Source organism: Rattus rattus, chromosome 13 (assembly GCF_011064425.1).
Source record: "Rattus rattus isolate New Zealand chromosome 13, Rrattus_CSIRO_v1, whole genome shotgun sequence".
Lineage (NCBI taxonomy): Eukaryota > Metazoa > Chordata > Mammalia > Rodentia > Muridae > Rattus > Rattus rattus.
In genome coordinates this window covers 58,994,355-59,007,264 of record NC_046166.1, presented here as the reverse complement: position 1 = coordinate 59,007,264, position 12,910 = coordinate 58,994,355, and positions in this window count along the sequence as shown.

The following is a 12,910-nucleotide window of genomic DNA, read 5'->3' as shown; positions in this document are numbered from 1 at the left end:
TTGTAAAGGAATTGTTACATTGTGCCTCTCTTGCTTTGGATAAAACTGGGGAAATATTCTCTTTCTTGCTTTTATCTGTTTCATAACTGTTCACATTATTCTCTGGAGATGAAGCCTTCATGACATTTTTGTTGGCTACAACTTTGTTAACATGTTGGTGGCTTCGGTGTACTTGCACAGGTCCCTCCACTGCTGACATATTATGCTTGTTAGTGCTTATTGTAAATTTGACAAAGTTGAGGAGAAGGGCCTTTGACAATGTGTATAATATTCACAAGGGCCAAGGAATGTGTATTATACTCATTCCCAAAGGAGTAATTAAATAACAAATGTGGAAAGGCCTGTGATTGTTGCAATCACCATTCTCTAGACTTAGAGGTCCTGGATTATGTAATTGTAGAGTGGGGCCATGAACCAGCACATGCGTTGGCTTGTTACTCTCTGCCCTTGACAGGTTGTAATATGACTATCTGCTCAAGGTCCTGCTTTGTGTCAGAATGTTTTATCATAGAGATAGGAAACAAAGCTAAGACATCCAACAAGCCTTCCCTGTCTTCGGGTAGGAGGTTAGACTCAGATATATAGTATGTTTCTGATATGTTCACATCCCCTACTTCAGTTATTATGATTTTAATTATATGACCCTCAGCAAAGTGCTTTTAAATTATTTTCTACTTGGGAGGCAAGTGAGAACTAGACATTTAGAATCTTCATGGCTACAGAGACTAGCATAAACATAAGTCTTCCATGGAGATGCAGAAGGGGAGTGCTATGGACTGATGATGAAGGATTGTGTTTTGAATGCTACCTAGCACATTTCTTCCAGCTCTCCCACAATGAAGTATGACATACATTCTAGAGATTTTTTCCCTCTCTTGGTAGTTATCTAGACATGGTCAATTTTTGTTGCTCTTCTGGAAAACTTCAGAAGTCTTTGTTCAGTTGGAATCATTCTATGTAAGGCTTCATTTTCTTCCTAAAAATGGAGAAACTATTCCACAGCAGAATTCCTGGTCATCTGGGTTTTTCAGTCTTTCTGTCCTTCCTTCTATAGTGTTCTCTGAGCCTTGGGTACAAGGAGTTGTTTTATAGGTGTATGTACTAGGGCTGGGCTCCACATGACCTATTAATTTCTGCCTTATGGCATAATGTGTTTTTCTGTTTGGTGTCCATTTGCTGCAAAGAGAAGTCTCTTTGTTAAGAGGTGAGAGCTACGTGTAATTTTTGGTATAAAGATACGTTTTAGAATGAAGTTAAGAATTATTTTAATCTAGAAACATGGTAGTAGTAGGCTCTTTCTTAAGATCCATGATCTCATTAGCCCTGGATAATTGGCTAGCTTGCTATTACCAGGCATGGTTGACCTCCTGTTGGACATACCTTAAGTTCATTTAGAGAACTGCTAGTCATCAACAATGAGTGTCGCTATTTTTCCTTTAGAGTTATCTCATTGTTGTGGTTCATAGGTACCACAGATGGATATGACTCTTGATTGCTTCCCTCCCTTGGCTGGTTACATAGTAATTTCTGATCCCGTGAAAGTTATATGAGCAAGCTATTTTCAGAGCGGCTTTTAAGGAAACTTCTCACAGGCTTGCCCCTTGCAGATACATCATAGCCCCTTCAACATGTCACTCCCCAAAATTTGAGGTATTGACATCTGCCAACCCTTGAGTGAAGTCTGGAATTTGAGCAGTTGTACTGGGCTTTTCACAGATTTTCATTGTTTAAGTGAAGATATTTCAAGAGTAGTGAGTTTCTTTGTGGTATTTGGGCCACATGCTTGGTGTAGAAGAATCTACTAGATCTTGCTCAATCCCTGTTGTAATTTCTTCCCTTCAACCTATTATATGTAGTCATCATTAACCTTGTAACTTACATCATGTACCATGTAGATCTTTCAGCAGCCTGAATGAGCACTCCCCCCCACCCCGCCATGTGCATGAGAATTGCACTAAGCTCACACACAGAAAAACTTCCCATATGAGGCTTCGTATCCAAACCTTTTGTGTATGTAATTAGCTTCTCCGGTGCAGTGTGCACAATACACAATTCACTTGGTGCAAGTTTGAAGTGGAACTCTCAGAAGTTCAATCTTCCATAAGCAATTTTTGCTTCTACAAATCTCACAAAAGTTCTCAATCACCTCTAATCTTTCATCCCTCAAACATTCTGAGATGCAAGTGCTTGTATCTGAGATTAACTGGTTACACTGCCACACAGTGCCCTGCTCATCTAGAATCTCTTGTTCAGATAACTGTCTTCCAATAGAAACCTAAAGACCTGTGAAAGTTTTGACTTCCTGCTGTCACCCAGTGTTCAAGCTCAAAGCAAATCCTGAAGACCAACATATTGTTCATCACAGTTTTACAACAGAAACAACAAATATTACACACACTCATGCACTGTTTGAGGTTCATCTCTTCTTTCTTTTACTTTTTCTTTTTCCTTTTGGGTCACATCCCTCACCTGAGTCCCTCCTAGTGTTTGGGCATAGACATACAGCCTTCCACAGCTCCGAGTATAGAAACCACACTGACCTAACAGGTCCAAGGTGTGTTTGGTCTCATTTACTGTTCTCCTTAACTCTTCCCTGAGTTGGACTCATTAATGCTGATGCTTTCAAAATATTTTCATCTATTTCTCCTAAAAAATGTACTCAACGATCTTAACCCAATAATACACAATTCCTTCACAGTTTTTGTTTCTCTTTTAAATCTGCTTTTCAGAGGTGTTCTTCCATGTTTCTTCTTTTACAGAAATGTGGCTAGACTTTGTCATATGACTTGGTGGGCAAATACAGCATGTTTCCCCCATGGATACAGGACTTAATGTGGCAGTCTTGACATGTTCTAGTTACATCTCCTGGGACCACAGCATCTGCACTGAATGAACATCCATCTAACTTCTATAACTGCAGTCTTGGAAATTTGGCCTCAGCTGAAGCAACAGCTCCTGGTCCAGGTGCCACCTACCAGCAAAGATGACAAAGCATTGCCCTTAATCATTTTTTTAATTAAAAATAAATTATTACCTTTTCCTCTTTTCTTTTTGTGTTCTATTTGAGATCAAGATTTTTTTTCATCATTTTGTTAGAGTTTTCATTTTATGCTATCTCTTTATTACTCTCAAATCACCTAAGTGATCATAATGCATTTTATTTTCAGTTAACAAAGTCGTGATGAGTTAGCATTTTCACTGTTTCCCAACATGTCCTCAAGGAGAAAAGCAGCCATTAAATCATAATCTCTGCTTTCTATCTCTACTTTCTCTATTACCTTCCTTCTACCAGCACATAGCTTTTTATATCCCTCACCTATGTTTTCCCTCCTATCTTCATGTGACTACTGAAAAGCTCGGAGCCCTACCATCAACCTGACCCATTGTCTAGGACCCTTACATAACTGCCCAGTAACACGTAGAGAATGGTAGGTTCACCTCAGTGTCTGACAAAGACTCAGATCTAAAAAGATCTGTCACTCTAGGATGATTCAATTTAAAACACCTTTATTTTGATTTTGATTTTGTAGAGGTGACAAGGACTTAGATCCATGAATCAGATTGGTATAACCTGTTTCAGTTACCATTTTTTTATTGCTGTAATAAGGTATCTAACAAGAATCAACTGAAAGGATCATTTTTGCTTTCAATTAGGAAGCATGACAGCACGGGCTTGGGGCAGCTGGCCACATTACCTCCAGGATCAGGAAGCAGAGAGATCAGGAAGTGGAGTTGGATAAGAAATCTTAAGCTTCAGCCCTGGAGAATGATTTCTTCTAGGCCACCCCAAGGCCCACATTAGCTGAGAACCAAGAATTCAACACATGATCTATGGAGACATTTCACATACAGAATGTCTCAAATGGCTGTTTTTAAAAAGTATATGAGTTAATCACCGAATTTATCATATATCTTTAAAATAATAACCCTCTGTATCCCTTCAGATACTTTAATCTCCTAGCCAGTACAACCTTCTTTAATAGGGAGAGGCCATCTTTGAGTTCATATGCTATTATGATCATGTCTGATTATAGCATGGTGAGTTGGATCTCCCATAGAGCACTGTCCTGCACAAGAGAGCTGTGCCTGGAGCATTGATGGTCCACATTATATGCTCTCAGATGACCAAAGCTGAGACCATAACTAGAAGCCAGAGCTGTCATTTCACATATATTTCAATGTTATTTTATTGGCATATCAAACATACAGTATGAAAAAGAAGTGCATTCCAGGTGAAGAGAAACACCCATCATCGGAATTAAGGGAATCTTAATGAATTTTAATGCATAACTTCTTGCTTCAGAGATAGAACCTTGAGACAAAATAATTCACCTCAACATTGCATTGAAATATTACTTTCTGGAGATTACATTGGTCCATGTGTTTAGTCAGACAGCACTTTTGCAAGGACCAAGGTTGTAGGCAAGTTGACTGCATATGCTAGCCACAGGCCATGCTACCCAACTTACCACTAGACTCAGTGATGACATCAAACTATCATCATCTGAGTTCAGTAATTAATCCTAACAATAATGACATTGCAGCCAGAGAATATGAATGCTCGTAGGCTACAAAGTAGGTTCACATTACCTTCTGTGATGTGTTCCAGCCAATGATAAGAGGTACAGTCAGGATTGCTGTTGTCACACTAGACTACAGAAACTTCAAGGGACAAAGGAAGAAGCCAGATGACACCTGAAGCAAGCAGACTCAGAAACAAAAAGGTAAGACATGCTTGGTGAAAGCAGAGTTAGTCTTCCCAAGAAACCATTGCCAAAGAAGAGAGTGAAATATATTTAGGGGGCATAACAATATGACCCTGCTCCAGGTCCTGTTCTGCAAAGCTAAAGTACATCTGTAGCAGAAAATCATGCATGATCTATTTTGTTAAATATGACAATTTTGATTTGGAAATGTTATGCAAGAAATTCAAGGTCCACATTGGAAACAATGCATGTGGAGCTAGACATTCTGGCACAGGCCACACAAGAGTGCACAATTTTCACTATTGTACGTACACAACCAAAAACTTTGGGTGTCTGGTTTAATTAATGAAAATACATTACATAAGTCTTGTCTATACACACAGCCCTATGAGTAAGAGACAGTGGCAACATAATGGAGGCAACACTGGCACAGGTAAGGAATTAACTCATAATAAACAGAACATTCATGTTCTAAATATAGTGCAAAATGAAACACCAGAGACAGGCAGATCATTGGGGCTGTGTTCTATGAGATCACCTGAGGAGGTGCGGTTATCAACTGAGATCTGAAGGATGATATCAACTTGTAAAGCATCTTTTGTCGTTCTTGCATAGCTTTATGTTTCTAAGGCACACACACACACACACACACAGTTTTACAATGTCCACTGTTTGGAAGTAGAGCACTAAATTTGAACAGATATTTTCTTATACATTTGAAATTAATTTTTCCTGGTTTCAATGTATATTAATTTACTGTGTCTAGTGCGAATGCTATGATGTGTCTGTGTAGGTAGGTAGGACAGCATATGTGAGGTGCTTCCGTCTTCCAAATCTTAAAATTTTCTCACTTAAAATCCTTTGTAGTTATTCTCCCAAGATCATCACATATGTATACTTATCATATGTTTTTGTCAATTCAACATAAACTAGGGTCATTTAGAGAAAGGGAACCTAAACTGAGAAAATGACTACCAAGACTGGCCTATAGGCAAATCTGTGGGGGGAAATTTCTTGGTTAATGATTGATGTAGAGGGCTCTACTTTCTGGGCTGAGTGAGCTATGAGGGAGAACCAAGTGAGCTCCATTACTACTTATTTTCTGCTTCAACTACTGCCTCCAGGTTTCTGACCTGATTTCATACCCTGACTTCCCTTCATGGTAGACGGTAAGCTGTAAGGTGAAACTTTTTCCTCCCTAAGTTGCTTTTGGTCATGGTGTTTCTCACAGCAATAGAAAACTAAGACAATATGAAAGCAGATCTTGGGCGCTGGTTCTGCACCCATTCCCACAACACCCAGAGGAAGCCCATTACACAGGTGTTGTAACATGCCCAGGATCACAGGTGAGGAAGGCACAACATCTGCCCCAACACCTGGAGTAATTGGGACCCAGGGATCCAGGATGCAGGAATCTCTACCCAGCCAGTGGTACGGGTCCCTTCCAGTCTGAACAGACCTTGGGCTGTCCTGAGCAGACCTTGGGCTCTGGTTCCACACCCATTCCCACAACACCCAGGGGAAGCCCATCACCCAGGTGCTCTAACACACCCAGGATCACAGGAACACAGGATCACAGGAACACAGGAACACAGGATCACAGGAACACAGGATCACAGAATCACAGGATCACAGGATCACAGGATCACAGAGGAAGCTCGATTCCCAGGAGATTGGACACACCCAGGAGCACTGGAGCTCTGACATACTCAAGGACCTCAGGAACTTGGTCACACCAGGTCTTCAGTATCTCAGAGGCAGCTTCACTCCCAGGAGCTCTGACACACTCAGGATCTCAGGATCACAAAGACACCTGGACTCTGAGGAGTTCTGATACAACCAGGATCCCAAGAAGAACAGGCTCCAGTTACAGACAGCTAGGGCAGGCACTAGAGACAACCAGATGTCAAGAGGCAAGTGCAAGAATATAAGCAACAGAAACCAAGGCTACATGGCATCATCAGAATCCAGTTCTCCCACTGCAGCAAGTCCTGGATATACCACCACACCATAAAAGCAAGATTTGGGGTTAAAATCATGTCTTATGATGATGATAGAGGACTTTAAGAAGGATATGAATATATCCCTTAAAGAAATACAGAACACAACTAAACAGGTGAAGGAATTGAACAAAACCATCCAGGATCTAAAAATGGAAATAGAAATAATAAAAAAAATCACAAAAGGAGACAACCATGGAGATAGAGAATCAGGGAAGAGATCAGGAATCAAGCATTACCAACAGAATGCAAGAGATAGAAGAGAGAATCTCAGGTGCAGAAGATACCATGGAAAACATTAACACAACTGTCAAAGAAAATCAAAACGCAAAAAGCTCCTAACCCAAAACATCCAGGGAATCCAGGACACAATGAGAAGACCAAACCTAAGAATAATAGGAATAGAAGAAGGAAAGAGTCCCAACTTAAAGAGCCAGTAAATATCTTCAATAAAATTATAGAAGGAAACTTCCCTAACCTAAAGATAGAGATGCCCATGAACACACAAGAAGCCTACAGAACTCTAAATAGACTGAACCAGAAAAGAAATTCCTTCTGTCACATAATAGTCAAAACACCAAATGCACAAAACAAAGAATATTAAAAGCAGTGAGGGAAAAAGGTCAAGTAACATATAAAGGCAGACCTATCAGAATTATACCAGACTTCTCACCAGAAACTATGAAAGCTATAAGATCCTGGACAGATGTCATACAGACCTTAAAAGATCACAAATGCCAGCCCAGGCTACTATATCCAGCAAAACTCTAAATTACCATAGATAGAGAAACCAAGATATTCCAGGACAAAACCAAATTTACACAAATCCAGCCTACGAAGCATATTAAATGGAAATCTCCAACACAAGGAGGGAAACTACACCGTAGAAAAAGCAAGAAAGTAATCTTCTTGCCACAAACCTAAAAGAAGATAGACACACAAACATAATTCTACCTCTAACAACAAAAATGACAGGAAACAATCACTACTTCTTAATATCTCAACACCAATGAACTCAATTCCCCAATAAAAAGACAGACTAACACACTGGATATGTAAAGAGGACCCAGCATTTTGCTGCATACAGGAGACACACCTCAGTGACAAAGGCAGACACTACCTCAAGTAAAAGGCTAGAAAACAAATTTGAAGCCAATGGTCCCAAGAGACAAGCTGGAGTAGCCATTCTAATATTCAATAAAATCGACTTTCAGCCATAAGTTATCAAAAAATATATGAAAGGACACTTCATACCCATCTAAAAAAATCTATCAGATCAACTGTAAATTTTGAACATATATACTCCTTCAGATAATTTGTTATACAATTCAGGATTGTCTACGTAGGGGCCACACTGATTACATTTTGCTGGGCCTTCCCACCTCACCTTTTTAATCAAGAAAATGAACCATGGCCATGTCCATGGGTCAATCTTTTGGATGCAATTTTTAAGAGGTGTTCCCTCTCTGCTACTGGGTAGCTCCAGCTAGTGTTAGGTTGACAGAAACTAAGCAGCATACTTCTATATGAAGAAACCAAAACTTGCTGACTTCTGGGCAGGCCCGTAGTCCAGGCAGCCAGTAATATGGTACAACCAGGCAAAGCCCAAGATTCAGGAAGTTGCTTGGATGCTGATCTCGTGCCAGGCCAGGACCCAAGGTGTTGAAGCCTAAGGCATGTCCTGCTCAGGGGCCTTCACACAGGCTGTTGTAAGAACGGAAAATGCCCATGGGGAGACTTCCTACTTCTACCCAGTTCTGACTTAGTACCGAGGGGAATCACACTGCTTCACAATGAAGGGGCAGTACTCAGGAAGAAACCTCGTACACTGCTCACAATGCAGGACTCGTATGCAGGACAGTGATACATTGTTCACCTCGGACCAGGCACAGAATATGTGTTTCAGCCCACATTATGTGTGATAACCAGGGACCAAACTGAAGTTTATCCCGAGGTCAAATATCAAGTGGAGTTTTATATTCTCCTCACCATACACAATTAGGTCTCCAGTACTTAAGGGGTCACCTTGTATACAGCTCAGGGGCTGTCATTTGCTGTCTTTAAGCAAAGCCCAAACAACATGCTGGCCTCAGGTCAATCTTAAGGACCCTAAGGAGTTTTCCTGAATGCTGCTACCAGAGCAAGCCTAGTAAACAGAAGTCTACAAAAGCAGACCATAGGACAGACCCAACTCCCAGGGGTTGAGTAAAATCCAAACACACACAGCTTGCTTAGTTCCTAAAGGTTGAATGTATACTAGATTTCAGGGCTGATCAAGTCCCTAGTGGTCTGCTCACATGCTACCCTGCTCTGCAGAACCTATACCCATGGGGTGGAAGCAGAAAGAGAGAAGGAGGGGGAGTTTCTGCCACACTTTGGAGGGAGAAGAACCAAGCAGCCATGTGAGGTGTCCGGAGCAGCTGGGGCCTGTTGCCACTACTCTAAGCATGTGGTCAGGGAAGTCTGGCAGAGGCTAGGAGGGACTAGCCACTGAAGATTAGGCCAGTAGTGGGAGGAGCAGAGATAAAAAATATTTTTTTAATTAACTTGAGTATTTCTTATTTACATTTCGAGTGTTATTCCCTTTTCTGGTTTCCGGGCAAACATCCCCCTAATCCCTCCCCCTCCCATTCTTTATGGGTGTTCCCCTCCCCATCCTCCCCCCATTGCTGCCCTCCCCCCAACAATCACGTTCACTGGGGGTTCAGTCTTAGCAGGACCAAGGGCTTCCCCTTCCACTGGTGATCTTACTAGGATATTCATTGCTACCTATGAGGTCAGAGTCCAGGGTCAGTCCATGTATAGTCTTTAGGTAGTGGCTTAGTCCTTGGAAGCTCTGGTTGCTTGGCATTGTTGTACATATGGGGTCTCCAGCCCCTTCAAGCTCTTCCAGTTCTTTCTCTGATTCCTTCAACAGGGGTCCTATTCTCAGTTCAGTGGTTTGCTGCTGGCATTCGCCTCTGTATTTGCTGTATTCTGGCTGTGTCTCTCAGGAGCGATCTACATCCGGCTCCTGTCGGCCTGCACTTCTTTTGCTTCATCCATCTTGTCTAATTGGGTGGCTGTATATGTATGGGCCACATGTGGGGCAGGCTCTGAATGGGTGTTCCTTCTGTGTCTGTTTTAATCTTTGCCCTCTATTCCCTGCCAAGGGTATTCTTGTTCCCCCTTTTAAAGAAGGAGGAAGCATTCACATTTTGATCATCCGTCTTGAGTTTCATGTATTCTATGCATCTAGGGTAATTCAAGCATTTGGGCTAATAGCCACTGAGATAAAAAATATTTTAATGGCATGCTTTTCCAGGTGAGAGATAGTAGTGCCCAGAAATTGTGCCCTAAGGCAAGTTGAAAAGGAACAATCTCTCTCTCTCTCTCTCTCTCTCTCTCTCTCTCTCTCTCTCTCTCTCTCTCTCTGTGTGTGTGTGTGTGTGTGTGTGTGTTTTCTGTCCAAGGATTCAAGGAAGCTGGGAGGGGCTGGGAGTGTGGGCATTTCCTGGAGCTAAAGGTGAGTAGAGCTTAAATCTATACGCAACAGGAAGGAAGGAAGGTAGAAGGAAAGGAAGATTAAAGATCAGAGCCAGGTGACAAATGCCCATAATCCTAGTATTTAGGAAGCAGAAGCAGGTAGATTATGAACTCCACTCTTACTCCTTACACCACATGAATACACATACACACACACACACACACACACACACACACACACACACACACTGAACAGACACATACATACTGACACACACACACATAGACACACACACACTGAACACACACATAGACACACACACTGAACACACACACACTGAACACACACACACAAACACACACACACAGAGAGAGAGAGAGAGAGAGAGAGAGAGAGAGAGAGAGAGAGAGAGAGAGAGAGAGAGATGGTCATTTCTTTGTGACAATGTGTGTAAATCTTCTAGGTTTTATACTAACTGATCCAAGCCTAGCATGGGGGAAACTATAATCAGTGGAAGGTAAAAGGTGTGATCTGAGAAACGAAACAGAAGAGTAGTCACTGGGGTAAGGGCGAGAGGGAAGATTTGTTGAAGAGATGTAGGTCAGAGAAACCGCTCAGGACATCTATTGTAACACATAGACTGCTTCTAATGACAAAGACAATATATGTTACCCCGATTTTGCCATCCCCCAATGTTTAGAGATTTCAAGACATTGTTTTGCACAATTTGTACAATTGTATTTGTTGACACTAAAAACTTTTGAGCAAAATAAAAAGTGTAAAACAGCATGCTGGCTAGTTTTCTGTCAGCTTGACAACCAACTGGTCACCTGAGAGCAGGGAGCCTCCAAGGAGGAAATGCCTCCATAAGGTCAGCCTCTGCACGGGCCCGAAGGGAGTTTTCTTAGTTAGAGATTGGTGTGGGAGGGCCCAGGCCAGGGGTGGGCGGGCCAACCCTGAGCTGGTGGTCCTGTTCTCTATAAGAGTAGAGGCTGAGCATAGCAAGTGAAGCCAGCCAATAAGCAGCCCTCCTCCATGGCCTCTGCATCAGCTTCTTGCTCCAGGTTCCTGCCCTGTTTGAATTCTTGTCCTGAATTCCTCCAAATGGAACAATGTAAGACAAATAAACAATTTCCTTTCCATTTTTGTTTGTTTTTAGTCATGTTGTTTTCATAAAGACAATAAAAATCATGTCTAAGACAAGTCCCATTATAATATCACTAAGGAACTTTCATGATTTCTAACCTAAAGGACATCTTAAGCATCACAAGTTTGTACACTATGTAATATTTTATAAAGTTAAATATCATTTTGATGCAGACTCCTGTATGTACTGGGATGTTATCAAATTGGGAGGCCTCCATTTTCAGCATTTGAGGGCTAGGATTACAGGTTTGTACCACTAATCCCAGCTATTACTTCAAATTCTGAAAGGAAGCTTGTATATTACTGATGGCAGTATTTGGAGAAAACAATATATTCATAACTGAATAGATGCCTTTTTAGAAAACTATTTCAAGCTGCAAAATTTCTTGCTCTTCATCCACCACCTCTCTGCTTCCAGAGACCATATCACATCACTGTTACTCGCATTGTGCATTGCGGCAGGCCAGAATACATAGATACCCTCCTCCGCCTTTGTCACTGTTAAATTGTGTTCACTAGTATCTACTCACTGTTTTCTGGCTGTAAAGAGATGCCATGACCAAGACGACGACTATGATGAATTTAATTAGGGGCTTGGCTATAGTTTCAGAGGTGGCAGGCTCGGGAACAGTAGCTGAGACCTTTACATCCTGATCTGAGAGCTGAAAAGGATACATTGGAGCCCTGGTTCTTGAGCCTTAATTAAGATTAAGGACAGTGCCCTGAGCCCTGAGGACAGCATCCCCATGGCCTTCCTGTTACTGATCCTATTATGCCCATTGGCCTCCTGGATATCAATGTAGTCCCTAAACATTGTGTGACAAAATCCATCCAAGCAGCTGCTGGCCCTTCCTTCATGCCCAGCCTACCACAGATTTAAGACATCACAAATGGGCAGCGTCTGTCAAAACAGCAACACCTCTGCTAGCTGTGACCAGCAAAACCTGTCCACTGTGGCGCCATCTTCCCTGCCTGAGCGTACCCTTCCCCATCAACAGTTATCTGTCTTTCTATCCCAGGCTAGAGGGGGACCCCTTGAATCTGCCCCTTCATCATCTATTACAGACAACTAAAGGGACTAGCTTTTCACAACTCTTCTGTCAGGTTTGGGAGTTTAAGAGGGCAACAGCCATGAGTCACCAGAGATCATTGTTTCACAATGACCACCTGCACATTCTCTCCATGACAGTACCAATATCAAGGATGTTATGTGTGCCCATAGTCCTATGCCTGTCCCACTGTATGTTGACCTCACTGGAGATCCAGTATCCAAGGCTGGCCTCTACACTACCTCTCATTGCATCCTTAGTAGACAGAATGCCACAAGCATGTCAGCAGCTATACCCAGGTTGCTAAACCAAGGATGTGCCCAGGTGAGGCTCAGTACTCTTGTAGACGCATGCGCACTCATCTTAGTGTAGATTCAGTACCCAGGACTGACCACAAGCTTCCCTCAAGGTCATACGTGATTCTGTAGTAGTGTTCTCTCACCATGTCAAGCCTAGTTCCAAGGATCCAGCTCGAACTCTTTCTACCAGGGAAGGCCTGATACCCAGGAGTTCCAGCTGCACAGTATTTCTCCTCCAGTGGAA